The 24,104-nt window shown below is 54.8% G+C and overlaps 8 non-coding genes across 8 annotated transcripts; all 8 read left to right on the forward strand.

Annotated features, from left to right (window-relative positions):
* Positions 1-2,284: 2,284 nt before the first annotated feature.
* Positions 2,285-2,377, forward strand: LOC137754521 (small nucleolar RNA SNORD116). The gene has a single exon (XR_011071869.1). It is a non-coding gene; the product is annotated as a small nucleolar RNA SNORD116 (small nucleolar RNA).
* Positions 2,378-5,046: 2,669 nt separating this feature from the next.
* LOC137754625 (small nucleolar RNA SNORD116) lies at positions 5,047-5,139 on the forward strand. Its single transcript, XR_011071904.1, has one exon. It is a non-coding gene; the product is annotated as a small nucleolar RNA SNORD116 (small nucleolar RNA).
* A 2,691-nt stretch (positions 5,140-7,830) lies between these two features.
* On the forward strand, positions 7,831-7,923 carry LOC137754551 (small nucleolar RNA SNORD116). Its single transcript, XR_011071879.1, has one exon. It is a non-coding gene; the product is annotated as a small nucleolar RNA SNORD116 (small nucleolar RNA).
* Positions 7,924-10,592: 2,669 nt separating this feature from the next.
* On the forward strand, positions 10,593-10,685 carry LOC137754638 (small nucleolar RNA SNORD116). The gene has a single exon (XR_011071906.1). It is a non-coding gene; the product is annotated as a small nucleolar RNA SNORD116 (small nucleolar RNA).
* A 2,691-nt stretch (positions 10,686-13,376) lies between these two features.
* On the forward strand, positions 13,377-13,469 carry LOC137754558 (small nucleolar RNA SNORD116). Its single transcript, XR_011071880.1, has one exon. It is a non-coding gene; the product is annotated as a small nucleolar RNA SNORD116 (small nucleolar RNA).
* A 2,669-nt stretch (positions 13,470-16,138) lies between these two features.
* Positions 16,139-16,231, forward strand: LOC137754641 (small nucleolar RNA SNORD116). The gene has a single exon (XR_011071907.1). It is a non-coding gene; the product is annotated as a small nucleolar RNA SNORD116 (small nucleolar RNA).
* A 2,691-nt stretch (positions 16,232-18,922) lies between these two features.
* LOC137754563 (small nucleolar RNA SNORD116) lies at positions 18,923-19,015 on the forward strand. Its single transcript, XR_011071886.1, has one exon. It is a non-coding gene; the product is annotated as a small nucleolar RNA SNORD116 (small nucleolar RNA).
* A 2,669-nt stretch (positions 19,016-21,684) lies between these two features.
* Positions 21,685-21,777, forward strand: LOC137777349 (small nucleolar RNA SNORD116). Its single transcript, XR_011076503.1, has one exon. It is a non-coding gene; the product is annotated as a small nucleolar RNA SNORD116 (small nucleolar RNA).
* The last annotated feature ends 2,327 nt before the right edge of the window (positions 21,778-24,104 follow it).

Below are 24,104 nucleotides of genomic sequence, written 5' to 3' on the forward strand. Positions count from 1 at the left end.
GGTGAGGTACTTGAGTGCCTGGTGTGGCTGGAGCAGTGGGCGGGCGTGGGCTGGAGTTGGGCGATGGCGGAAGGGGGCTGATGGTTTAGGCCTCAGTGCTGCCGCTGTCAGCTTCTCTGCTGAAGTTGCCGGCACACTGTTGTCGCTAAGTGGATGTTCGTGGACTGGGGTGTGGATCGAGTGAAGCATTTCAGCCTGGGTGGTGGCTGCTGGCCTGGAGAGAAAGGTAAGGTATCATGAGGAAAGCTCCTGTGTGATGTCGTGGGATGGGCTGTCATCATTGGGTTGCAGGCGCTGGTCTCGGCTTCCCAAGAATGTGTCTTGTTCGTGATGGGCTGGCATAAGCTGCCTATGGAGTTGATGGCTTTGGCAGTTCAAGTGGGTGAGTTGAGGTAGGTAACCTGTGTAGAGTTGCGATTCCGTTGCCCAAGGAATGACACCCAAAGGGTGTCTTGCGGGAAGTAGAGAAGATCGACATGGTGAGGCGTCTGTGCCGGCCCCCTTGGAGGTAGCTGAGTTATGCGACTATCCCCTTTGGCCACTTTGTTCCCTTGTTTGGCAATGTGTAAAGCAAAGCTCTTTCGCCTGTGGGGGAATGACGCGACTGGCCAGTGTAGCATGCAGGCCATTCGAACAGCCAGAGGTTTATCTGGAGCAGTCCATTTGTGGGGCAGAGATGGGGGCCCCATTGCCATCCCTGCTGTGGTGCCGTGGCCAGCCACTGTTCCCTTTCAGGCTTCCAAGTCCCCTCGCATGGCAGAGGTCTTCTGTTGAAAGTCTGTCTGTGGACCTCGGGGACCATGCCTTTGATCACTGTGGGTTACTCGGTAGTGTCACCGTGGCAGTGGAGAATTGCCAGGATGCATGGGGTGGGATCAGCATCAACGAAGGAGACAGGCTTGCGGTCTGTCTTCCCTGGTGTTCAGTGTTCCCGTGTTCAGAAGATGTTTGTGGTTTCCAGTAGGGTCGTGTCGCGCTGTGGGCTGGAGGAGGGCACGTAGGACGAGGCTTTCAAGGGTTTGAGCGTTTCATTAGGGGCCAGGGCCGCGACCATTCAAGATGGGATCTGCCTGAGACGTGGCTGGGAATGTGGACTAGTTTCCCCCGTGGGGATCCGACAAGGGTCATGGTGGCTGAAGCCCACCACTTCCTGTGGTGGGCATTCCCACGGGTCAATGGAAAGTGATTAGGCCTAGTTGGCGAGAAGTGGCACATGGGCCCACGTTCGTTAGCCCCTTGAGTGGTTTCAGGCTGCAAATTGGCAGTAGACACCTGCCGGTCAGTGTCGGCCCGACCATGGGAGTTCCCTTGCTTCTGGAAGTGCTGCGAGTGACCCCAAATGCCCATGAGATATACTGGTAGCTGACAGAGTCTCGAGGTGCATGTCGATGTCACAGCCAAGTCCCGGAGGAAGGTCTCATCGAGTCTTTGTGTTTTGGTCAGAAGGCGTGGTTGTGGGAGAGCGGGAGTCCGGGGACTCTTTCAACAGCCCCTGGGGGTCCAAGTTTGCCTGCGGCCTCTTGAAGCTGACAGGGGTCTTTCTCCTTTCAGTTGGGGGGTCTAACCAGGGTGCTGTGTATAAACTATTTCTTTTATTCTTGGACTCCTCCTCACAGGGCCATAGGGACACACTGATACCGAGACGCGTATTCAGCGGCACACAGAGAAACCCACAAGCACGTCCGCATGCGCACTCACAGTCACACACGCCCACACGCGTGAACACACACATATAGCCTCTCACACACCGGCCAACGTATGTGCCTAACTTCCTGCAGTCGTACTATCAGATATGCAGTCAATTCTCGGTAAGGGATAGAGGTCCTTGGGAAGCAATTTCAGAGCTCAAGGCCAGGTCAATGTTTTTATGGATCATGTCCTCTGAGGACACCAGTCCATTTATGAAGCCTCGGTGATTTCTGTCCACTTCTCAGGTGCAGTTGCTGGGAAAGGCTGGCCGTCGGCACAAACAAGAAGACCTTCGTGTGCTCTGATGACTGGAGGTGCTAAGAAGAACTGGAAAAAGTGAGGCGGGCCCATGTCCCCGAGCATGGTCGTGGATAACTCAGGACGGTAGGTATTCAAGCACCCCATGATGTGCCATTAGATATTAGGTTTTCCTCAGACGGGCCCAGTGGCTGCAAGAGTGGATTGATTGTTCCTATTGCCGAGTGGCCTGAGGGCTGTGGATTCTCCAGGGTTTTGGGGTAGCCCAGGCTCATGGCTCCTGTACAGAGCCCTGCACACACCCCGGTTGTGTGCTGCAGCGTCCCAGCATGTGCTTGGATCGATGATGACAACCTTGCATGCATTCCTTGGAAAATCTGAACAAAATGAGTGAGAACACTCTACCGTCTCGTCATCGAAACTGAGGTTCAGCACGTTTCCTCTCTCAGGGGGAGAGGACAGTTCGGAATGAGGGTCAGCGTCCCCTGCCGACATGTATGCAAACACCACCAAGGACTCCAGTATTGGAGGGGCTCCTGTCTGAGGGTTGACCGTGTCTGCACATAAGCTGTGTTATCTGTGAATCCCGGGTCCCTGTTGAATGGCTGTTGAGGGAATGTGAGGGGGCAGGCTCTCCTGCTGGTTTTAAGAGTCGAAGTGTGTGCTGGTCTAGGACCAGTTAGCTTGCAGTTGGGAGGTGAGTTTTGGCCAGGATCACGCATCGTGCCTGCCATTTTGGGGGTTGATTCTGGAAGCCAAAATGAGCAAGCGTCCCTGGTTGGTGCCTGGAACCTCAGGCCAGGCCTGTGGCCCTCCCTGTTCTTGCGTTTTTCACGGTGAGGTTCTTGAGTGCCTAGTGAGGCTGGAGCAATGGGCGGGGGTGAGCTCGGTTGGGCATCGGTGGAAAGGGGCTGATGGATTAGGCCTCGCTGCTGCCCTTGTTTGCTTCTCTACTTTAACTCCCGGCACAATGTTGATGCCAAGTGGGTCATCGCGGAGTGGGGAGAAGATCGAGTGCTGAAATTAAACCTGCGTGGATCACTGATGGTCCGCACAGGAAGGTAAGGATAGATGAGGACATGTTCTTTGTGATGTCGTGGAATAGGCTATCATAATTGGGTTGCAGGTGCTGGCCTCGGCTTCCCAAGGATGTGACATGTGCGTGATTGGCTGGCATCAGCTGCCTAAGGAGGGGATGGCTTTGGCAGTTCAAGTGGATGAGGTGAGGTAGGTAACCTGTGTAGAGTTGCGATCCCGTTGCCAGAGGAAAGACAACCAAAGGGTGTCTTGCGAGACGCAAAGAAGTTCGACATGGTGACACGTCTGTGCCGGCCTCCTGGGAGGATGGTTAGTTATGCGAACATCCCATTTGGCCGCTTTGTTCCCTTGTTTGGGAATGCGTAAAGCGAAAGTGCTTTTCCTGGGGGGGGCATGACTCGGCTAGCGAACAGCCAGAGGTTTATCTGGAGCAGTCCGTTGGCAGGACAGAGGTGGGGGCACTGTTGCGACGCCAGGTGCACTGACGTGGATAGCCACTGTACCCTTTCAAGCTTCCAGGTCCCCTCGTGTGGCAAAGTTTTTCCGTTGAAAGTCTGTCTGTGGTACTCGGGGACAGTGCCTTTGATCACTGTGAGTTCATCGGTAGTGTCGCTGTGGCAGTGGAGAATTACCAGGATGCATGGTGTGGGGTGGGCACCATCAAAGCAGACAGGCTTGCGGTGTGTCTTCCCTGCTGTTCAGTGTCTCCGTGTTCGCATGATGTCTGTGGCTTCAAGTCGAGTGGAGTCGCCCTGCAGGCAGGAGGAGGTCACTTAGGACGAGGCTGTGCAGCGTTTGAGCGTTTCCTCAATGGTCAGGGCCGCAAACACTACCAGTTGGAAGCTTTCCTTTACGTGGCCGGGAAGGTGGCCTAATTTCTGCTGTGGGGTTCCAACCTGTGTCATGGTTGCTGAAGCCCAACTCTTCCCATTGAGGGCATTCCCACGGGGTCATGGAAAGTGATTTGGTCTAGTTGGCGAGATGAGGTACTTGGGCCCAAGTCCGTTAACCCCTTGAGAATTACCAGGCGGCATCTTGCCTGTCGGCAACTGCAGGTCGGTGTCAGCCCGCCCATGGGAGGTTACCTTGCTTCCGGGAGCTCTGGGAGTGACCCCAAGGGCACATCAGATGTGGTGGTAGGTGGCAGGATCTCCAGGTCCCCAAAGGTTTGACACCCAAGGCCGGGAGGGAGGTCTCGTCCAGTCTTTGTGCTTTGGTCAGAAGGCGTAGCTGTGGGAGACCGGGAGTCTGTGGCCTATTTCGACAGCCCTGGGGGTCAAAGTTTGCATACGGCCTCATGAAACTGACAGAGGTCTTTCTCCTTTCAGTTGGGGGTCCAACCAGGGTGCTGTGTATAAACAATGACGTTTACTGTTAGAGGCATCTGCAAAGGGCCACAGGGACACCCAGAGACCAAGACGCGTATTTAGCAGCACACACAGGAATCCACAAACGCATCCTCGTGCAAAGTCTCAGTCACACACGCCCACACGTGTGAATAGACACATACAGCGTCTCACACACCGACCAACGTACGTGCGTAACTTTCTTCAGTCGTGCTGTGAGACACACAATCAGTTTTCGGTAGGGGAAAGTGGTACTTGGGAAGCAGGTTCCAGGCTCACGCCCAGGTTATGTGTTCATAAGAATCATGTTCTCTGAGGACCCTGGTGCAAATCAGAAACCTGCGTGATTTCTGTCCACTTCTCAGGTGCAGTTGCAGGGTAAGGCTGGCTGTCGGCAAAGAGAAGAAGACCTTCGCGTTGTCTGATGACTGGATGTGCTAAGGAGAACTGGAAAAAGTGGGGTGGGTGCACGTTGCCGATCGTGGCTGGGGATATCTCAGGAGGGTAGGCATTCACCCGTACTAAGATGTGCCATTGGATATTAGGTTTTCCACAGATGGGCCCAATGGTTGCAAGAGTGGATTGATTGCTGGTCTTGCTGAGTGGCCTGAGGACTGTGGATTCCCCAGGCAGTTGGAGTACTTCCAGGTCATGGCTCCTCTGCAGAGCTCCACGGCCTTCCCTTTTGTGTTCTGCAGCATCCCAGCATGTGCTTGGATCGATGATGACACCCTTGTATGCATTCCTTGGAAAATCTGACCGAAATGAGTGAGAACGCTCTACCGTCTCCTCATCGAAACTGAGGTCCAGCACGTTTCCTCTCTCAGGGGTACGGGACAGTTAGGAGTGAGGGCCAACGTCCCCTGCTGTCAGGCATGCAAACACCACTAAGGGCTCCAGCATTGGAGGGGCTCCTGTCTGAGGGTCGAGCATTTCTGCCCATAAGCTGGGTCACCTAAGAATCACCGGTGCCTGCAAAAAGGCCGTTGAGGGAATGCAAGAGGGCAGGCTTTCCTGCTAGACTTCAGGGTCGGAGTGTCTTCTGGTATAGACCCAGTAAGCTTGCAGCTTGGAGAGGTGATATTTGGAGAGGATCACGCTTTGTGCATGCCGCTTCTGAGGTTGATTATGGAAGCCAAAATGAGCAAGGTTCCCTGGTTGGAGCCTGGAGCCTCAGGCCAGGCCTGTGGCCCTCTCTGTTGTTGTGTTTCACGCGGTGAGGTTCTTGACTGCCTGGTGTGGCTGGAGCAGTGGGCGGGCGTGGGCTGGAGTTGGGCGATGGCGGAAGGGGGCTGATGGTTTAGGCCTCAGTGCTGCCGCTGTCAGCTCCTCTGCTGAAGTTGCCGGCACACTGTTGGCGCTAAGTGGATGTTCGTGGAGTGGGGTGTGGATCGAGTGAAGCATTTCAGCCTGGGTGGTGGCTGCTGGCCTGGAGAGAAAGGTAAGGTATCATGAGGAAAGGTCCTGTGTGATGTCGTGGGATGGGCTGTCATCATTGGGTTGCAGGCGCTGGTCTCGGCTTCCCAAGAATGTGTCTTGTTCGTGATGGGCTGGCATAAGCTGCCTATGGAGTGGATGGCTTTGGCAGTTCAAGTGGGTGAGTTGAGGTAGGTAACCTGTGTAGAGTTGCGATCCCGTTGCCCAAGGAATGACACCCAAAGGGTGTCTTGCGGGAAGTAGAGAAGATCGACATGGTGAGGCGTCTGTGCCGGCCCCCTTGGAGGTAGCTGAGTTATGCGACTATCCCCTTTGGCCGCTTTGTTCCCTTGTTTGGCAATGTGTAAAGCAAAGCTCTTTCGCCTGTGGGGGAATGACGAGACCGGCCAGTGTAGCATGCAGGCCATTCGAACAGCCAGAGGTTTATCTGGAGCAGTCCATTGGTGGGGCAGAGATGGGGGCCCCATTGCCATGGCTGCTGTGCTGCCGTGGCCAGCCACTATTCCCTTTCAGGCTTCCAAGTCCCTTCGCATGGCAGAGGTCTTCTGTTGAAAGTCTGTCTGTGGACCTCGGGGACCATGCCTTTGATCACTGTGGGTTACTCGGTAGTGTCACCGTGGCAGTGGAGAATTGCCAGGATGCATGGGGTGGGATCAGCATCAACGAAGGAGACAGGCTTGCGGTCTCTCTTCCCTGGTGTTCAGTGTTCCCGTGTTCTGAAGATGTTTGTGTTTTCCAGTAGGTTCGTGTCGCCCTGTGGGCTGGAGGAGGGCACGTAGGACGAGGCTTTCAAGGGTTTGAGCGTTTCCTTAGGGGTCAGGGCCGCGAACATTCATGATGGGAGCTGCCTGAGACGTGGCTGGGAATGTGGACTAGTTTCCGCCGTGGGGATCCGACATGGGTCATGGTGGCTGAAGCCCACCACTTCCTGTGGTGGGCATTCCCACGGGTCAATGGAAAGTGATTAGGCCTAGTTGGCGAGAAGTGACACATGAGCCCACGTTCGTTAGCCCCTTGAGTGGTTTCAGGCTGCAAATTGGCAGTAGACACCTGCCGGTCAGTGTCGGCCCGACCATGGGAGTTCCCTTGCTTCCGGAAGTGCTGCGAGTGATCCCAAATGCCCATAAGATATACTGGTAGCTGACAGAGTCTCGAGGTGCATGTCGAAGTCACAGCCAAGTCCCGGAGGAAGGTCTCATCGAGTCTTTGTGTTTTGGTCAGAAGGCGTGGTTGTGGGAGAGCGGGAGTCCGGGGACTCTTTCAACAACCCCTGGGGGTCCAAGTTTGCCTGCGGCCTCTTGAAGCTGACAGGGGTCTTTCTCCTTTCAGTTGGGGGGTCTAACCAGGGTGCTGTGTATAAACTATTTCTTTTATTCTTGGACTCCTCCTCACAGGGCCATAGGGACACACTGATACCGAGACGCGTATTCAGCGGCACACAGAGAAACCCACAAGCACGTCCGCATGCGCAGTCACAGTCACACACGCCCACACGCATGAACACACACATGTAGCCTCTCACACACCGGCCAACGTATGTGCCTAACTTCCTGCAGTCATACTATCAGACATGCAGTCAATTCTCGGTAAGGGATAGAGGTCCTTGGGAAGCAGTTTCAGAGCTCAAGGCCAGGTCAATGTTTTTATGGATCATGGCCTCTGAGGACACCAGTCCATTTATGAAGCCTCGGTGATTTCTGTCCACTTCTCAGGTGCAGTTGCTGGGAAAGGCTGGCCGTCGGCACAAACAAGAAGACCTTCGTGTGCTCTGATGACTGGAGGTGCTAAGAAGAACTGGAAAAAGTGAGGCGGGCCCATGTCCCCGAGCATGGTCGTGGATAACTCAGGACGGTAGGTATTCAAGCACCCCATGATGTGCCATTAGATATTAGGTTTTCCTCAGACGGGCCCAGTGGCTGCAAGAGTGGATTGATTGTTCCTCTTGCCGAGTGGCCTGAGGGCTGTGGATTCTCCAGGGTTTTGGGGTAGCCCAGGCTCATGGCTCCTGTACAGAGCCCTGCACACACCCCGGTTGTGTGCTGCAGCGTCCCAGCATGTGCTTGGATCGATGTTGACACCCTTGCATGCATTCCTTGGAAAATCTGAACAAAATGAGTGAGAACACTCTACCGTCTCGTCATCGAAACTGAGGTTCAGCACGTTTCCTCTCTCAGGGGGAGATGACAGTTCGGAATGAGGGTCAGCGTCCCCTGCCGACATGTATGCAAACACCACCAAGGACTCCAGTATTGGAGGGGCTCCTGTCTGAGGGTTGACCGTGTCTGCACATAAGCTGTGTTATCTGTGAATCCCGGGTCCCTGTTGAATGGCTGTTGAGGGAATGTGAGGGGGCAGGCTCTCCTGCTGGTTTTAAGAGTCGAAGTGTGTGCTGGTCTAGGACCAGTTAGCTTGCATTTGGGAGGTGAGTTTTGGCCAGGATCACGCATCGTGCCTGCCATTTTGGGGGTTGATTCTGGAAGCCAAAATGAGCAAGCGTCCCTGGTTGGTGCCTGGAACCTCAGGCCAGGGCTGTGGCCCTCCCTGTTCTTGCGTTTTTCACGGTGAGGTTCTTGAGTGCCTAGTGAGGCTGGAGCAATGGGCGGGGGTGAGCTCGGTTGGGCATCGGTGGAAAGGGGCTGATGGATTAGGCCTCGCTGCTGCCCTTGTTTGCTTCTCTACTTTAACTCCCGGCACAATGTTGATGCCAAGTGGGTCATCGCGGAGTGGGGAGAAGATCGAGTGCTGAAATTAAACCTGCGTGCATCACTGATGGCCCGCACAGGAAGGTAAGGATAGATGAGGACATGTTCTTTGTGATGTCGTGGAATAGGCTATCATAATTGGGTTGCAGGTGATGGCCTCGGCTTCCCAAGGATGTGACATGTGCGTGATTGGCTGGCATCAGCTGCCTATGGAGGGGATGGCTTTGGCAGTTCAAGTGGATGAGGTGAGGTAGGTAACCTGTGTAGAGTTGCGATCCCATTGCCAGAGGGAAGACAACCAAAGGGTGTCTTGCGAGACGTAAAGAAGTTCGACATGGTGACACGTCTGTGCCGGCCTCCTGGGAGGATGGTTAGTTACGCGAACATCCCCTTTGACCGCTTTGTTCCCTTGTTTGGGAATGCGTAAAGCGAAAGTGCTTCTCCTGGGGGGGGCATGACTCGGCTAGCGAGCAGCCAGAGGTTTATCTGGAGCAGTCCGTTGGCAGGACAGAGGTGGGGGCACTGTTGCGACGCCAGGTGCACTGACGTGGATAGCCACTGTACCCTTTCAAGCTTCCAGGTCCCCTCGTGTGGCAAAGTTTTTCCGTTGAAAGTCTGTCTGTGGTATTCGGGGACAGTGCCTTTGATCACTGTGAGTTCATCGGTAGTGTCGCTGTGGCAGTGGAGAATTACCAGGATGCATGGGGTGGGGTGGGCAACATCAAAGCAGACAGGCTTGCGGTGTGTCTTCCCTGCTGTTCAGTGTCTCCGTGTTCGCATGATGTCTGTGGCTTCAAGTCGAGTCGAGTCGCCCTGCAGGCAGGAGGAGGTCACTTAGGACGAGGCTGTGCAGCGTTTGAGCGTTTCCTCAATGGTCAGGGCCGCAAACACTACCAGTTGGAAGCTTTCCTTTACGTGGCCGGGAAGGTGGCCTAATTTCTGCTGTGGGGTTCCAACCTGTGTCATGGTTGCTGAAGCCCAACTCTTCCCATTGAGGGCATTCCCACGGGGTCATGGAAAGTGATTTGGTCTAGTTGGCGAGATGAGGCACTTGGGCCGAAGTCCGTTAACCCCTTGAGAATTACCAGGCGGCATCTTGCCTGTCGGCAACTGCAGGTCGGTGTCAGCCCGCCCATGGGAGGTTACCTTGCTTCCGGGAGCTCTGGGAGTGACCCCAAGGGCACATCAGATGTGGTGGTAGGTGGCAGGATCTCCAGGTCCCCAAAGGTTTGACACCCAAGGCCGGGAGGGAGGTCTCGTCCAGTCTTTGTGCTTTGGTCAGAAGGCGTGGCTGTGGGAGAGCGGGAGTCTGTGGCCTATTTCGACAGCCCTGGGGGTCAAAGTTTGCATGCGGCCTCATGAAACTGACAGAGGTCTTTCTCCTTTCAGTTGGGGGTCCAACCAGGGTGCTGTGTATAAACAATGACGTTTACTGTTAGAGGCATCTGCAAAGGGCCACAGGGACACCCAGAGACCAAGACGCGTATTTAGCAGCACACACAGGAATCCACAAACGCATCCTCGTGCAAAGTCTCAGTCACACACGCCCACACGTGTGAATAGACACATACAGCGTCTCACACACCGACCAACGTACGTGCGTAACTTTCTTCAGTCGTGCTGTGAGACACACAATCAGTTTTCGGTAGGGGAAAGTGGTACTTGGGAAGCAGGTTCCAGGCTCACGCCCAGGTTATGTGTTCATAAGAATCATGTTCTCTGAGGACCCTGGTGCAAATCAGAAACCTGCGTGATTTCTGTCCACTTCTCAGGTGCAGTTGCAGGGTAAGGCTGGCTGTCGGCAAAGAGAAGAAGACCTTCGCGTTGTCTGATGACTGGATGTGCTAAGGAGAACTGGAAAAAGTGGGGTGGGTGCACGTTGCCGATCGTGGCTGGGGATATCTCAGGAGGGTAGGCATTCACCCGTACTAAGATGTGCCATTGGATATTAGGTTTTCCACAGATGGGCCCAATGGTTGCAAGAGTGGATTGATTGCTGGTCTTGCTGAGTGGCCTGAGGACTGTGGATTCCCCAGGCAGTTGGAGTACTTCCAGGTCATGGCTCCTCTGCAGAGCTCCACGGCCTTCCCTTTTGTGTTCTGCAGCATCCCAGCATGTGCTTGGATCGATGATGACACCCTTGTATGCATTCCTTGGAAAATCTGACCGAAATGAGTGAGAACGCTCTACCGTCTCCTCATCGAAACTGAGGTCCAGCACGTTTCCTCTCTCAGGGGTACGGGACAGTTAGGAGTGAGGGCCAACGTCCCCTGCTGTCAGGCATGCAAACACCACTAAGGGCTCCAGCATTGGAGGGGCTCCTGTCTGAGGGTCGAGCATTTCTGCCCATAAGCTGGGTCACCTAAGAATCACCGGTGCCTGCAAAAAGGCCGTTGAGGGAATGCAAGAGGGCAGGCTTTCCTGCTAGACTTCAGGGTCGGAGTGTCTTCTGGTATAGACCCAGTAAGCTTGCAGCTTGGAGAGGTGATATTTGGAGAGGATCACGCTTTGTGCATGCCGCTTCTGAGGTTGATTATGGAAGCCAAAATGAGCAAGGTTCCCTGGTTGGAGCCTGGAGCCTCAGGCCAGGCCTGTGGCCCTCTCTGTTGTTGTGTTTCACGCGGTGAGGTTCTTGACTGCCTGGTGTGGCTGGAGCAGTGGGCGGGCGTGGGCTGGAGTTGGGCGATGGCGGAAGGGGGCTGATGGTTTAGGCCTCAGTGCTGCCGCTGTCAGCTCCTCTGCTGAAGTTGCCGGCACACTGTTGGCGCTAAGTGGATGTTCGTGGAGTGGGGTGTGGATCGAGTGAAGCATTTCAGCCTGGGTGGTGGCTGCTGGCCTGGAGAGAAAGGTAAGGTATCATGAGGAAAGGTCCTGTGTGATGTCGTGGGATGGGCTGTCATCATTGGGTTGCAGGCGCTGGTCTCGGCTTCCCAAGAATGTGTCTTGTTCGTGATGGGCTGGCATAAGCTGCCTATGGAGTGGATGGCTTTGGCAGTTCAAGTGGGTGAGTTGAGGTAGGTAACCTGTGTAGAGTTGCGATCCCGTTGCCCAAGGAATGACACCCAAAGGGTGTCTTGCGGGAAGTAGAGAAGATCGACATGGTGAGGCGTCTGTGCCGGCCCCCTTGGAGGTAGCTGAGTTATGCGACTATCCCCTTTGGCCGCTTTGTTCCCTTGTTTGGCAATGTGTAAAGCAAAGCTCTTTCGCCTGTGGGGGAATGACGAGACCGGCCAGTGTAGCATGCAGGCCATTCGAACAGCCAGAGGTTTATCTGGAGCAGTCCATTGGTGGGGCAGAGATGGGGGCCCCATTGCCATGGCTGCTGTGCTGCCGTGGCCAGCCACTATTCCCTTTCAGGCTTCCAAGTCCCTTCGCATGGCAGAGGTCTTCTGTTGAAAGTCTGTCTGTGGACCTCGGGGACCATGCCTTTGATCACTGTGGGTTACTCGGTAGTGTCACCGTGGCAGTGGAGAATTGCCAGGATACATGGGGTGGGATCAGCATCAACGAAGGAGACAGGCTTGCGGTCTCTCTTCCCTGGTGTTCAGTGTTCCCGTGTTCTGAAGATGTTTGTGTTTTCCAGTAGGTTCGTGTCGCCCTGTGGGCTGGAGGAGGGCACGTAGGACGAGGCTTTCAAGGGTTTGAGCGTTTCCTTAGGGGTCAGGGCCGCGAACATTCATGATGGGAGCTGCCTGAGACGTGGCTGGGAATGTGGACTAGTTTCCGCCGTGGGGATCCGACATGGGTCATGGTGGCTGAAGCCCACCACTTCCTGTGGTGGGCATTCCCACGGGTCAATGGAAAGTGATTAGGCCTAGTTGGCGAGAAGTGACACATGAGCCCACGTTCGTTAGCCCCTTGAGTGGTTTCAGGCTGCAAATTGGCAGTAGACACCTGCCGGTCAGTGTCGGCCCGACCATGGGAGTTCCCTTGCTTCCGGAAGTGCTGCGAGTGATCCCAAATGCCCATAAGATATACTGGTAGCTGACAGAGTCTCGAGGTGCATGTCGAAGTCACAGCCAAGTCCCGGAGGAAGGTCTCATCGAGTCTTTGTGTTTTGGTCAGAAGGCGTGGTTGTGGGAGAGCGGGAGTCCGGGGACTCTTTCAACAACCCCTGGGGGTCCAAGTTTGCCTGCGGCCTCTTGAAGCTGACAGGGGTCTTTCTCCTTTCAGTTGGGGGGTCTAACCAGGGTGCTGTGTATAAACTATTTCTTTTATTCTTGGACTCCTCCTCACAGGGCCATAGGGACACACTGATACCGAGACGCGTATTCAGCGGCACACAGAGAAACCCACAAGCACGTCCGCATGCGCAGTCACAGTCACACACGCCCACACGCATGAACACACACATGTAGCCTCTCACACACCGGCCAACGTATGTGCCTAACTTCCTGCAGTCATACTATCAGACATGCAGTCAATTCTCGGTAAGGGATAGAGGTCCTTGGGAAGCAGTTTCAGAGCTCAAGGCCAGGTCAATGTTTTTATGGATCATGGCCTCTGAGGACACCAGTCCATTTATGAAGCCTCGGTGATTTCTGTCCACTTCTCAGGTGCAGTTGCTGGGAAAGGCTGGCCGTCGGCACAAACAAGAAGACCTTCGTGTGCTCTGATGACTGGAGGTGCTAAGAAGAACTGGAAAAAGTGAGGCGGGCCCATGTCCCCGAGCATGGTCGTGGATAACTCAGGACGGTAGGTATTCAAGCACCCCATGATGTGCCATTAGATATTAGGTTTTCCTCAGACGGGCCCAGTGGCTGCAAGAGTGGATTGATTGTTCCTCTTGCCGAGTGGCCTGAGGGCTGTGGATTCTCCAGGGTTTTGGGGTAGCCCAGGCTCATGGCTCCTGTACAGAGCCCTGCACACACCCCGGTTGTGTGCTGCAGCGTCCCAGCATGTGCTTGGATCGATGTTGACACCCTTGCATGCATTCCTTGGAAAATCTGAACAAAATGAGTGAGAACACTCTACCGTCTCGTCATCGAAACTGAGGTTCAGCACGTTTCCTCTCTCAGGGGGAGATGACAGTTCGGAATGAGGGTCAGCGTCCCCTGCCGACATGTATGCAAACACCACCAAGGACTCCAGTATTGGAGGGGCTCCTGTCTGAGGGTTGACCGTGTCTGCACATAAGCTGTGTTATCTGTGAATCCCGGGTCCCTGTTGAATGGCTGTTGAGGGAATGTGAGGGGGCAGGCTCTCCTGCTGGTTTTAAGAGTCGAAGTGTGTGCTGGTCTAGGACCAGTTAGCTTGCATTTGGGAGGTGAGTTTTGGCCAGGATCACGCATCGTGCCTGCCATTTTGGGGGTTGATTCTGGAAGCCAAAATGAGCAAGCGTCCCTGGTTGGTGCCTGGAACCTCAGGCCAGGGCTGTGGCCCTCCCTGTTCTTGCGTTTTTCACGGTGAGGTTCTTGAGTGCCTAGTGAGGCTGGAGCAATGGGCGGGGGTGAGCTCGGTTGGGCATCGGTGGAAAGGGGCTGATGGATTAGGCCTCGCTGCTGCCCTTGTTTGCTTCTCTACTTTAACTCCCGGCACAATGTTGATGCCAAGTGGGTCATCGCGGAGTGGGGAGAAGATCGAGTGCTGAAATTAAACCTGCGTGCATCACTGATGGCCCGCACAGGAAGGTAAGGATAGATGAGGACATGTTCTTTGTGATGTCGTGGAATAGGCTATCATAATTGGGTTGCAGGTGATGGCCTCGGCTTCCCAAGGATGTGACATGTGCGTGATTGGCTGGCATCAGCTGCCTATGGAGGGGATGGCTTTGGCAGTTCAAGTGGATGAGGTGAGGTAGGTAACCTGTGTAGAGTTGCGATCCCATTGCCAGAGGGAAGACAACCAAAGGGTGTCTTGCGAGACGTAAAGAAGTTCGACATGGTGACACGTCTGTGCCGGCCTCCTGGGAGGATGGTTAGTTACGCGAACATCCCCTTTGACCGCTTTGTTCCCTTGTTTGGGAATGCGTAAAGCGAAAGTGCTTCTCCTGGGGGGGGCATGACTCGGCTAGCGAGCAGCCAGAGGTTTATCTGGAGCAGTCCGTTGGCAGGACAGAGGTGGGGGCACTGTTGCGACGCCAGGTGCACTGACGTGGATAGCCACTGTACCCTTTCAAGCTTCCAGGTCCCCTCGTGTGGCAAAGTTTTTCCGTTGAAAGTCTGTCTGTGGTATTCGGGGACAGTGCCTTTGATCACTGTGAGTTCATCGGTAGTGTCGCTGTGGCAGTGGAGAATTACCAGGATGCATGGGGTGGGGTGGGCAACATCAAAGCAGACAGGCTTGCGGTGTCTCTTCCCTGCTGTTCAGTGTCTCCGTGTTCGCATGATGTCTGTGGCTTCAAGTCGAGTCGAGTCGCCCTGCAGGCAGGAGGAGGTCACTTAGGACGAGGCTGTGCAGCGTTTGAGCGTTTCCTCAATGGTCAGGGCCGCAAACACTACCAGTTGGAAGCTTTCCTTTACGTGGCCGGGAAGGTGGCCTAATTTCTGCTGTGGGGTTCCAACCTGTGTCATGGTTGCTGAAGCCCAACTCTTCCCATTGAGGGCATTCCCACGGGGTCATGGAAAGTGATTTGGTCTAGTTGGCGAGATGAGGCACTTGGGCCGAAGTCCGTTAACCCCTTGAGAATTACCAGGCGGCATCTTGCCTGTCGGCAACTGCAGGTCGGTGTCAGCCCGCCCATGGGAGGTTACCTTGCTTCCGGGAGCTCTGGGAGTGACCCCAAGGGCACATCAGATGTGGTGGTAGGTGGCAGGATCTCCAGGTCCCCAAAGGTTTGACACCCAAGGCCGGGAGGGAGGTCTCGTCCAGTCTTTGTGCTTTGGTCAGAAGGCGTGGCTGTGGGAGAGCGGGAGTCTGTGGCCTATTTCGACAGCCCTGGGGGTCAAAGTTTGCATGCGGCCTCATGAAACTGACAGAGGTCTTTCTCCTTTCAGTTGGGGGTCCAACCAGGGTGCTGTGTATAAACAATGACGTTTACTGTTAGAGGCATCTGCAAAGGGCCACAGGGACACCCAGAGACCAAGACGCGTATTTAGCAGCACACACAGGAATCCACAAACGCATCCTCGTGCAAAGTCTCAGTCACACACGCCCACACGTGTGAATAGACACATACAGCGTCTCACACACCGACCAACGTACGTGCGTAACTTTCTTCAGTCGTGCTGTGAGACACACAATCAGTTTTCGGTAGGGGAAAGTGGTACTTGGGAAGCAGGTTCCAGGCTCACGCCCAGGTTATGTGTTCATAAGAATCATGTTCTCTGAGGACCCTGGTGCAAATCAGAAACCTGCGTGATTTCTGTCCACTTCTCAGGTGCAGTTGCAGGGTAAGGCTGGCTGTCGGCAAAGAGAAGAAGACCTTCGCGTTGTCTGATGACTGGATGTGCTAAGGAGAACTGGAAAAAGTGGGGTGGGTGCACGTTGCCGATCGTGGCTGGGGATATCTCAGGAGGGTAGGCATTCACCCGTACTAAGATGTGCCATTGGATATTAGGTTTTCCACAGATGGGCCCAATGGTTGCAAGAGTGGATTGATTGCTGGTCTTGCTGAGTGGCCTGAGGACTGTGGATTCCCCAGGCAGTTGGAGTACTTCCAGGTCATGGCTCCTCTGCAGAGCTCCACGGCCTTCCCTTTTGTGTTCTGCAGCATCCCAGCATGTGCTTGGATCGATGATGACACCCTTGTATGCATTCCTTGGAAAATCTGACCGAAATGAGTGAGAACGCTCTACCGTCTCCTCATCGAAACTGAGGTCCAGCACGTTTCCTCTCTCAGGGGTACGGGACAGTTAGGAGTGAGGGCCAACGTCCCCTGCTGTCAGGCATGCAAACACCACTAAGGGCTCCAGCATTGGAGGGGCTCCTGTCTGAGGGTCGAGCATTTCTGCCCATAAGCTGGGTCACCTAAGAATCACCGGTGCCTGCAAAAAGGCCGTTGAGGGAATGCAAGAGGGCAGGCTTTCCTGCTAGACTTCAGGGTCGGAGTGTCTTCTGGTATAGACCCAGTAAGCTTGCAGCTTGGAGAGGTGATATTTGGAGAGGATCACGCTTTGTGCATGCCGCTTCTGAGGTTGATTATGGAAGCCAAAATGAGCAAGGTTCCCTGGTTGGAGCCTGGAGCCTCAGGCCAGGCCTGTGGCCCTCTCTGTTGTTGTGTTTCACGCGGTGAGGTTCTTGACTGCCTGGTGTGGCTGGAGCAGTGGGCGGGCGTGGGCTGGAGTTGGGCGATGGCGGAAGGGGGCTGATGGTTTAGGCCTCAGTGCTGCCGCTGTCAGCTCCTCTGCTGAAGTTGCCGGCACACTGTTGGCGCTAAGTGGATGTTCGTGGAGTGGGGTGTGGATCGAGTGAAGCATTTCAGCCTGGGTGGTGGCTGCTGGCCTGGAGAGAAAGGTAAGGTATCATGAGGAAAGGTCCTGTGTGATGTCGTGGGATGGGCTGTCATCATTGGGTTGCAGGCGCTGGTCTCGGCTTCCCAAGAATGTGTCTTGTTCGTGATGGGCTGGCATAAGCTGCCTATGGAGTGGATGGCTTTGGCAGTTCAAGTGGGTGAGTTGAGGTAGGTAACCTGTGTAGAGTTGCGATCCCGTTGCCCAAGGAATGACACCCAAAGGGTGTCTTGCGGGAAGTAGAGAAGATCGACATGGTGAGGCGTCTGTGCCGGCCCCCTTGGAGGTAGCTGAGTTATGCGACTATCCCCTTTGGCCGCTTTGTTCCCTTGTTTGGCAATGTGTAAAGCAAAGCTCTTTCGCCTGTGGGGGAATGACGAGACCGGCCAGTGTAGCATGCAGGCCATTCGAACAGCCAGAGGTTTATCTGGAGCAGTCCATTGGTGGGGCAGAGATGGGGGCCCCATTGCCATGGCTGCTGTGCTGCCGTGGCCAGCCACTATTCCCTTTCAGGCTTCCAAGTCCCTTCGCATGGCAGAGGTCTTCTGTTGAAAGTCTGTCTGTGGACCTCGGGGACCATGCCTTTGATCACTGTGGGTTACTCGGTAGTGTCACCGTGGCAGTGGAGAATTGCCAGGATGCATGGGGTGGGATCAGCATCAACGAAGGAGACAGGCTTGCGGTCTCTCTTCCCTGGTGTTCAGTGTTCCCGTGTTCTGAAGATGTTTGTGTTTTCCAGTAGGTTCGTGTCGCCCTGTGGGCTGGAGGAGGGCACGTAGGACGAGGCTTTCAAGGGTTTGAGCGTTTCCTTAGGGGTCAGGGCCGCGAACATTCATGATGGGAGCTGCCTGAGACGTGGCTGGGAATGTGGACTAGTTTCCGCCGTGGGGATCCGACATGGGTCATGGTGGCTGAAGCCCACCACTTCCTGTGGTGGGCATTCCCACGGGTCAATGGAAAGTGATTAGGCCTAGTTGGCGAGAAGTGGCACATGAGCCCACGTTCGTTAGCCCCTTGAGTGGTTTCAGGCTGCAAATTGGCAGTAGACACCTGCCGGTCAGTGTCGGCCCGACCATGGGAGTTCCCTTGCTTCCGGAAGTGCTGCGAGTGATCCCAAATGCCCATAAGATATACTGGTAGCTGACAGAGTCTCGAGGTGCATGTCGAAGTCACAGCCAAGTCCCGGAGGAAGGTCTCATCGAGTCTTTGTGTTTTGGTCAGAAGGCGTGGTTGTGGGAGAGCGGGAGTCCGGGGACTCTTTCAACAACCCCTGGGGGTCCAAGTTTGCCTGCGGCCTCTTGAAGCTGACAGGGGTCTTTCTCCTTTCAGTTGGGGGGTCTAACCAGGGTGCTGTGTATAAACTATTTCTTTTATTCTTGGACTCCTCCTCACAGGGCCATAGGGACACACTGATACCGAGACGCGTATTCAGCGGCACACAGAGAAACCCACAAGCACGTCCGCATGCGCAGTCACAGTCACACACGCCCACACGCATGAACACACACATGTAGCCTCTCACACACCGGCCAACGTATGTGCCTAACTTCCTGCAGTCATACTATCAGACATGCAGTCAATTCTCGGTAAGGGATAGAGGTCCTTGGGAAGCAGTTTCAGAGCTCAAGGCCAGGTCAATGTTTTTATGGATCATGGCCTCTGAGGACACCAGTCCATTGATGAAGCCTCGGTGATTTCTGTCCACTTCTCAGGTGCAGTTGCTGGGAAAGGCTGGCCGTCGGCACAAACAAGAAGACCTTCGTGTGCTCTGATGACTGGAGGTGCTAAGAAGAACTGGAAAAAGTGAGGCGGGCCCATGTCCCCGAGCATGGTCGTGGATAACTCAGGACGGTAGGTATTCAAGCACCCCATGATGTGCCATTAGATATTAGGTTTTCCTCAGACGGGCCCAGTGGCTGCAAGAGTGGATTGATTGTTCCTCTTGCCGAGTGGCCTGAGGGCTGTGGATTCTCCAGGGTTTTGGGGTAGCCCAGGCTCATGGCTCCTGTACAGAGCCCTGCACACACCCCGGTTGTGTGCTGCAGCGTCCCAGCATGTGCTTGGATCGATGTTGACACCCTTGCATGCATTCCTTGGAAAATCTGAACAAAATGAGTGAGAACACTCTACCGTCTCGTCATCGAAACTGAGGTTCAGCACGTTTCCTCTCTCAGGGGGAGATGACAGTTCGGAATGAGGGTCAGCGTCCCCTGCCGACATGTATGCAAACACCACCAAGGACTCCAGTATTGGAGGGGCTCCTGTCTGAGGGTTGACCGTGTCTGCACATAAGCTGTGTTATCTGTGAATCCCGGGTCCCTGTTGAATGGCTGTTGAGGGAATGTGAGGGGGCAGGCTCTCCTGCTGGTTTTAAGAGTCGAAGTGTGTGCTGGTCTAGGACCAGTTAGCTTGCATTTGGGAGGTGAGTTTTGGCCAGGATCACGCATCGTGCCTGCCATTTTGGGGGTTGATTCTGGAAGCCAAAATGAGCAAGCGTCCCTGGTTGGTGCCTGGAACCTCAGGCCAGGCCTGTGGCCCTCCCTGTTCTTGCGTTTTTCACGGTGAGGTTCTTGAGTGCCTAGTGAGGCTGGAGCAATGGGCGGGGGTGAGCTCGGTTGGGCATCGGTGGAAAGGGGCTGATGGATTAGGCCTCGCTGCTGCCCTTGTTTGCTTCTCTACTTTAACTCCCGGCACAATGTTGATGCCAAGTGGGTCATCGCGGAGTGGGGAGAAGATCGAGTGCTGAAATTAAACCTGCGTGCATCACTGATGGCCCGCACAGGAAGGTAAGGATAGATGAGGACATGTTCTTTGTGATGTCGTGGAATAGGCTATAATAATTGGGTTGCAGGTGATGGCCTCGGCTTCCCAAGGATGTGACATGTGCGTGATTGGCTGGCATCAGCTGCCTATGGAGGGGATGGCTTTGGCAGTTCAAGTGGATGAGGTGAGGTAGGTAACCTGTGTAGAGTTGCGATCCCGTTGCCAGAGGAAAGACAACCAAAGGGTGTCTTGCGAGACGCAAAGAAGTTCGACATGGTGACACGTCTGTGCCGGCCTCCTGGGAGGATGGTTAGTTATGCGAACATCCCATTTGGCCGCTTTGTTCCCTTGTTTGGGAATGCGTAAAGCGAAAGTGCTTTTCCTGGGGGGGGCATGACTCGGCTAGCGAACAGCCAGAGGTTTATCTGGAGCAGTCCGTTGGCAGGACAGAGGTGGGGGCACTGTTGCGACGCCAGGTGCACTGACGTGGATAGCCACTGTACCCTTTCAAGCTTCCAGGTCCCCTCGTGTGACAAAGTTTTTCCGTTAAAAGTCTGTCTGTGGTACTCGGGGCCAGTGCATTTGATCACTGTGAGTTCATCGGTAGTGTCGCTGTGGCAGTGGAGAATTACCAGGATGCATGGGGTGGGGTGGGCAACATCAAAGCAGACAGGCTTGCGGTGTGTCTTCCCTGCTGTTCAGTGTCTCCGTGTTCGCATGATGTCTGTGGCTTCAAGTCGAGTGGAGTCGCCCTGCAGGCAGGAGGAGGTCACTTAGGACGAGGCTGTGCAGCGTTTGAGCGTTTCCTCAATGGTCAGGGCCGCAAACACTACCAGTTGGAAGCTTTCCTTTACGTGGCCGGGAAGGTGGCCTAATTTCTGCTGTGGGGTTCCAACCTGTGTCATGGTTGCTGAAGCCCAACTCTTCCCATTGAGGGCATTCCCACGGGGTCATGGAAAGTGATTTGGTCTAGTTGGCGAGATGAGGCACTTGGGCCCAAGTCCGTTAACCCCTTGAGAATTCCCAGGCTGCATCTTGCCTGTCAGCAACTGCAGATCGGTGTCAGCACGCCCATGGGAGGTTACCTTGCTTCCGGGAGCTCTGGGAGTGACCCCAAGGGCACATCAGATGTGGTGGTAGGTGGCAGGATCTCCAGGTCCACATAGGTTTGACACCCACGGCCGGGAGGGAGGTCTCGTCCAGACTTTGTGCTTTGGTCAGAAGGCGTGGCTGTGGGAGAGCGGGAGTCTGTGGCCTATTTCGACAGCCCTGGGGGTCAAAGTTTGCATGCGGCCTCATGAAACTGACAGAGGTCTTTCTCCTTTCAGTTGGGGGTCCAACCAGGGTGCTGTGTATAAACTATGACGTTTACTGTTAGAGGCATCTGCAAAGCGCCACAGGGACACCCAGAGACGAAGACGCGTATTTAGCAGCACACACAGGAATCCACAAACGCATCCTCGTGCAAAGTCTCAGTCACACACGCCCACACGTGTGAATAGACACATACAGCCTCTCACACACCGACCAACGTACGTGCGTAACTTTCTTCAGTCGTGCTGTGAGACACACAATCAGTTTTCGGTAGGGGAAAGTGGTACTTGGGAAGCAGGTTCCAGGCTCACGCCCAGGTTATGTGTTCATAAGAATCATGTTCTCTGAGGACCCTGGTGCAAATCAGAAACCTGCGTGATTTCTGTCCACTTCTCAGGTGCAGTTGCAGGGTAAGGCTGGCTGTCGGCAAAGAGAAGAAGACCTTCGCGTTGTCTGATGACTGGATGTGCTAAGGAGAACTGGAAAAAGTGGGGCGGGTGCACGTTGCCGAGCGTGGCTGTGGATATCTCAGGACGGTAGGCATTCACCCGTACTAAGATGTGCCATTGGATATTAGGTTTTCCACAGATGGGCCCAATGGTTGCAAGAGTGGATTGATTGCTGGTCTTGCTGAGTGGCCTGAGGACTGTGGATTCCCCAGGCAGTTGGAATACTTCCAGGTCATGGCTCCTCTGCAGAGCTCCACGGCCTTCCCTTTTGTGTTCTGCAGCATCCCAGCATGTGCTTGGATCAATGATGACACCCTTGTATGCATTCCTTGGAAAATCTGACCGAAATGAGTGAGAACGCTCTACCGTCTCCTCCTCGAAACTGAGGTCCAGCACGTTTTCTCTCTCGGGGGTACGGGACAGTTAGGAGTGAGGGCCAACGTCCCCTGCTGTCAGGCATGCAAACACCACTAAGGGCTCCAGCATTGGAGGGGCTCCTGTCTGAGGGTCGAGCATGTCTGCTCATAAGCTGGGTCACCTAAGAATCCCCGGTGCCTGCTAAAAGGCCTTTGAGGGAATGCAAGAGGGCAGGCTTTCCTGCTAGTCTTCAGGGTCGGAGTGTCTTCTGGTATAGACCCAGTAAGCTTGCAGCTTGGAGAGGTGATATTTGGAGAGGATCACGCTTTGTGCCTGCTTGCTTCTGAGGTTGATTATAGAAGCCAAAATGAGCAAGTTTCCCTGGTTGGAGCCTGGAGCCTCAGGCCAGGCCGTGGCCCTCTCTGTTGTTGTGTTTCACGCAGTGAGGTTCTTGACTGCCTGGTGTGACTGGAGCAGTGGGCGGCGTGGGCTGGAGTTGGGCGATGGCGGAAGGGGGCTGATGGTTTAGGCCTCAGTGCTGCCGCTGTCAGCTCCTCTGCTGAAGTTGCCGGCACACTGTTGGCGCTAAGTGGATGTTCGTGGACTGGGGTGTGGATCGAGTGAAGCATTTCAGCCTGGGTGGTGGCTGCTGGCCTGGAGAGAAAGGTAAGGTATCATGAGGAAAGGTCCTGTGTGATGTCGTGGGATGGGCTGTCATCATTGGGTTGCAGGCACTGGTCTCGGCTTCCCAAGAATGTGTCTTGTTCGTGATGGGCTGGCATAAGCTGCCTATGGAGTGGATGGCGTTGGCAGTTCAAGTGGGTGAGTTGAGGTAGGTAACCTGTGTAGAGTTGCGATCCCGTTGCCCAAGGAATGACACCCAAAGGGTGTCTTGCGGGAAGTAGAGAAGATCGACATGGTGAGCCGTCTGTGCCGGCCCCCTTGGAGGAAGTTGAGTTATGCGAATATCCCCTTTGGCCGCTTTGTTCCCTTGTTTGGCAATGTGTAAAGCAAAGCTCTTTCGCCTGTGGGGGAATGACGAGACCGGCCAGTGTAGCATGCAGGCCATTCGAACAGCCAGAGGTTTATCTGGAGCAGTCCATTGGTGGGGCAGAGATGGGGGCCCCATTGCCATGCCTGCTGTGCTGCCGTGGCCAGCCGCTGTTCCCTTTCAGGCTTCCAAGTCCCCTCGCATGGCAGAGGTCTTCTGTTGAAAGTCTGTCTGTGGACCTCGGGGACCATGCCTTTGATCACTGTGGGTTACTCGGTAGTGTCACCGTGGCAGTGGAGAATTGCCAGGATGCATGGGGTGGGATCAGCATCAACGAAGGAGACAGGCTTGCGGTCTGTCTTCCCTGGTGTTCAGTGTTCCCGTGTTCTGAAGATGTTTGTGTTTTCCAGTAGGGTCGTGTCGCCCTGTGGGCTGGAGGAGGGCACGTAGGACGAGGCTTTCAAGGGTTTGAGCGTTTCCTTAGGGGTCAGGGCCGCGAACATTCAAGATGGGAGCTGCCTGAGACGTGGCTGGGAATGTGGACTAGTTTCCGCCGTGGGGATCCGACATGGGTCATGGTGGCTGAAGCCCACCACTTCCTGTGGTGGGCATTACCACGGGTCAATGGAAAGTGATTAGGCCTAGTTGGCGAGAAGTGGCACATGGGCCCACGTTCGTTAGCCCCTTCAGTGGTTTCAGGCTGCAAATTGGCAGTAGACACCTGCCGGTCGGTGTCGGCCCGACCATGGGAGTTCCCTTGCTTCCGGAAGTGCTGCGAGTGATCCCAAATGCCCATCAGATATACTGGTAGCTGACAGAGTCTCGAGGTGCATGTCGAGGTCACAGCCAAGTCCCGGAGGAAGGTCTCATCGAGTCTTTGTGTTTTGGTCAGAAGGCGTGGTTGTGGGAGAGCGGGAGTCCGGGGACTCTTTCAACAACCCCTGGGGGTCCAAGTTTGCCTGCGGCCTCTTGAAGCTGACAGGGGTCTTTCTCCTTTCAGTTGGGGGGTCTAACCAGGGTGCTGTGTATAAACTATTTCTTTTATTCTTGGACTCCTCCTCACAGGGCCATAGGGACACACTGATACCGAGACGCGTATTCAGCGGCACACAGAGAAACCCACAAGCACGTCCGCATGCGCAGTCACAGTCACACACGCCCACACGCATGAACACACACATGTAGCCTCTCACACACCGGCCAACGTATGTGCCTAACTTCCTGCAGTCATACTATCAGACATGCAGTCAATTCTCGGTAAGGGATAGAGGTCCTTGGGAAGCAGTTTCAGAGCTCAAGGCCAGGTCAATGTTTTTATGGATCATGGCCTCTGAGGACACCAGTCCATTGATGAAGCCTCGGTGATTTCT

The sequence above is a fragment of the Eschrichtius robustus genome, chromosome 1 (genome assembly GCF_028021215.1).
Source record: "Eschrichtius robustus isolate mEscRob2 chromosome 1, mEscRob2.pri, whole genome shotgun sequence".
In the NCBI taxonomy this organism is placed as follows: Eukaryota; Metazoa; Chordata; class Mammalia; order Artiodactyla; family Eschrichtiidae; genus Eschrichtius; species Eschrichtius robustus.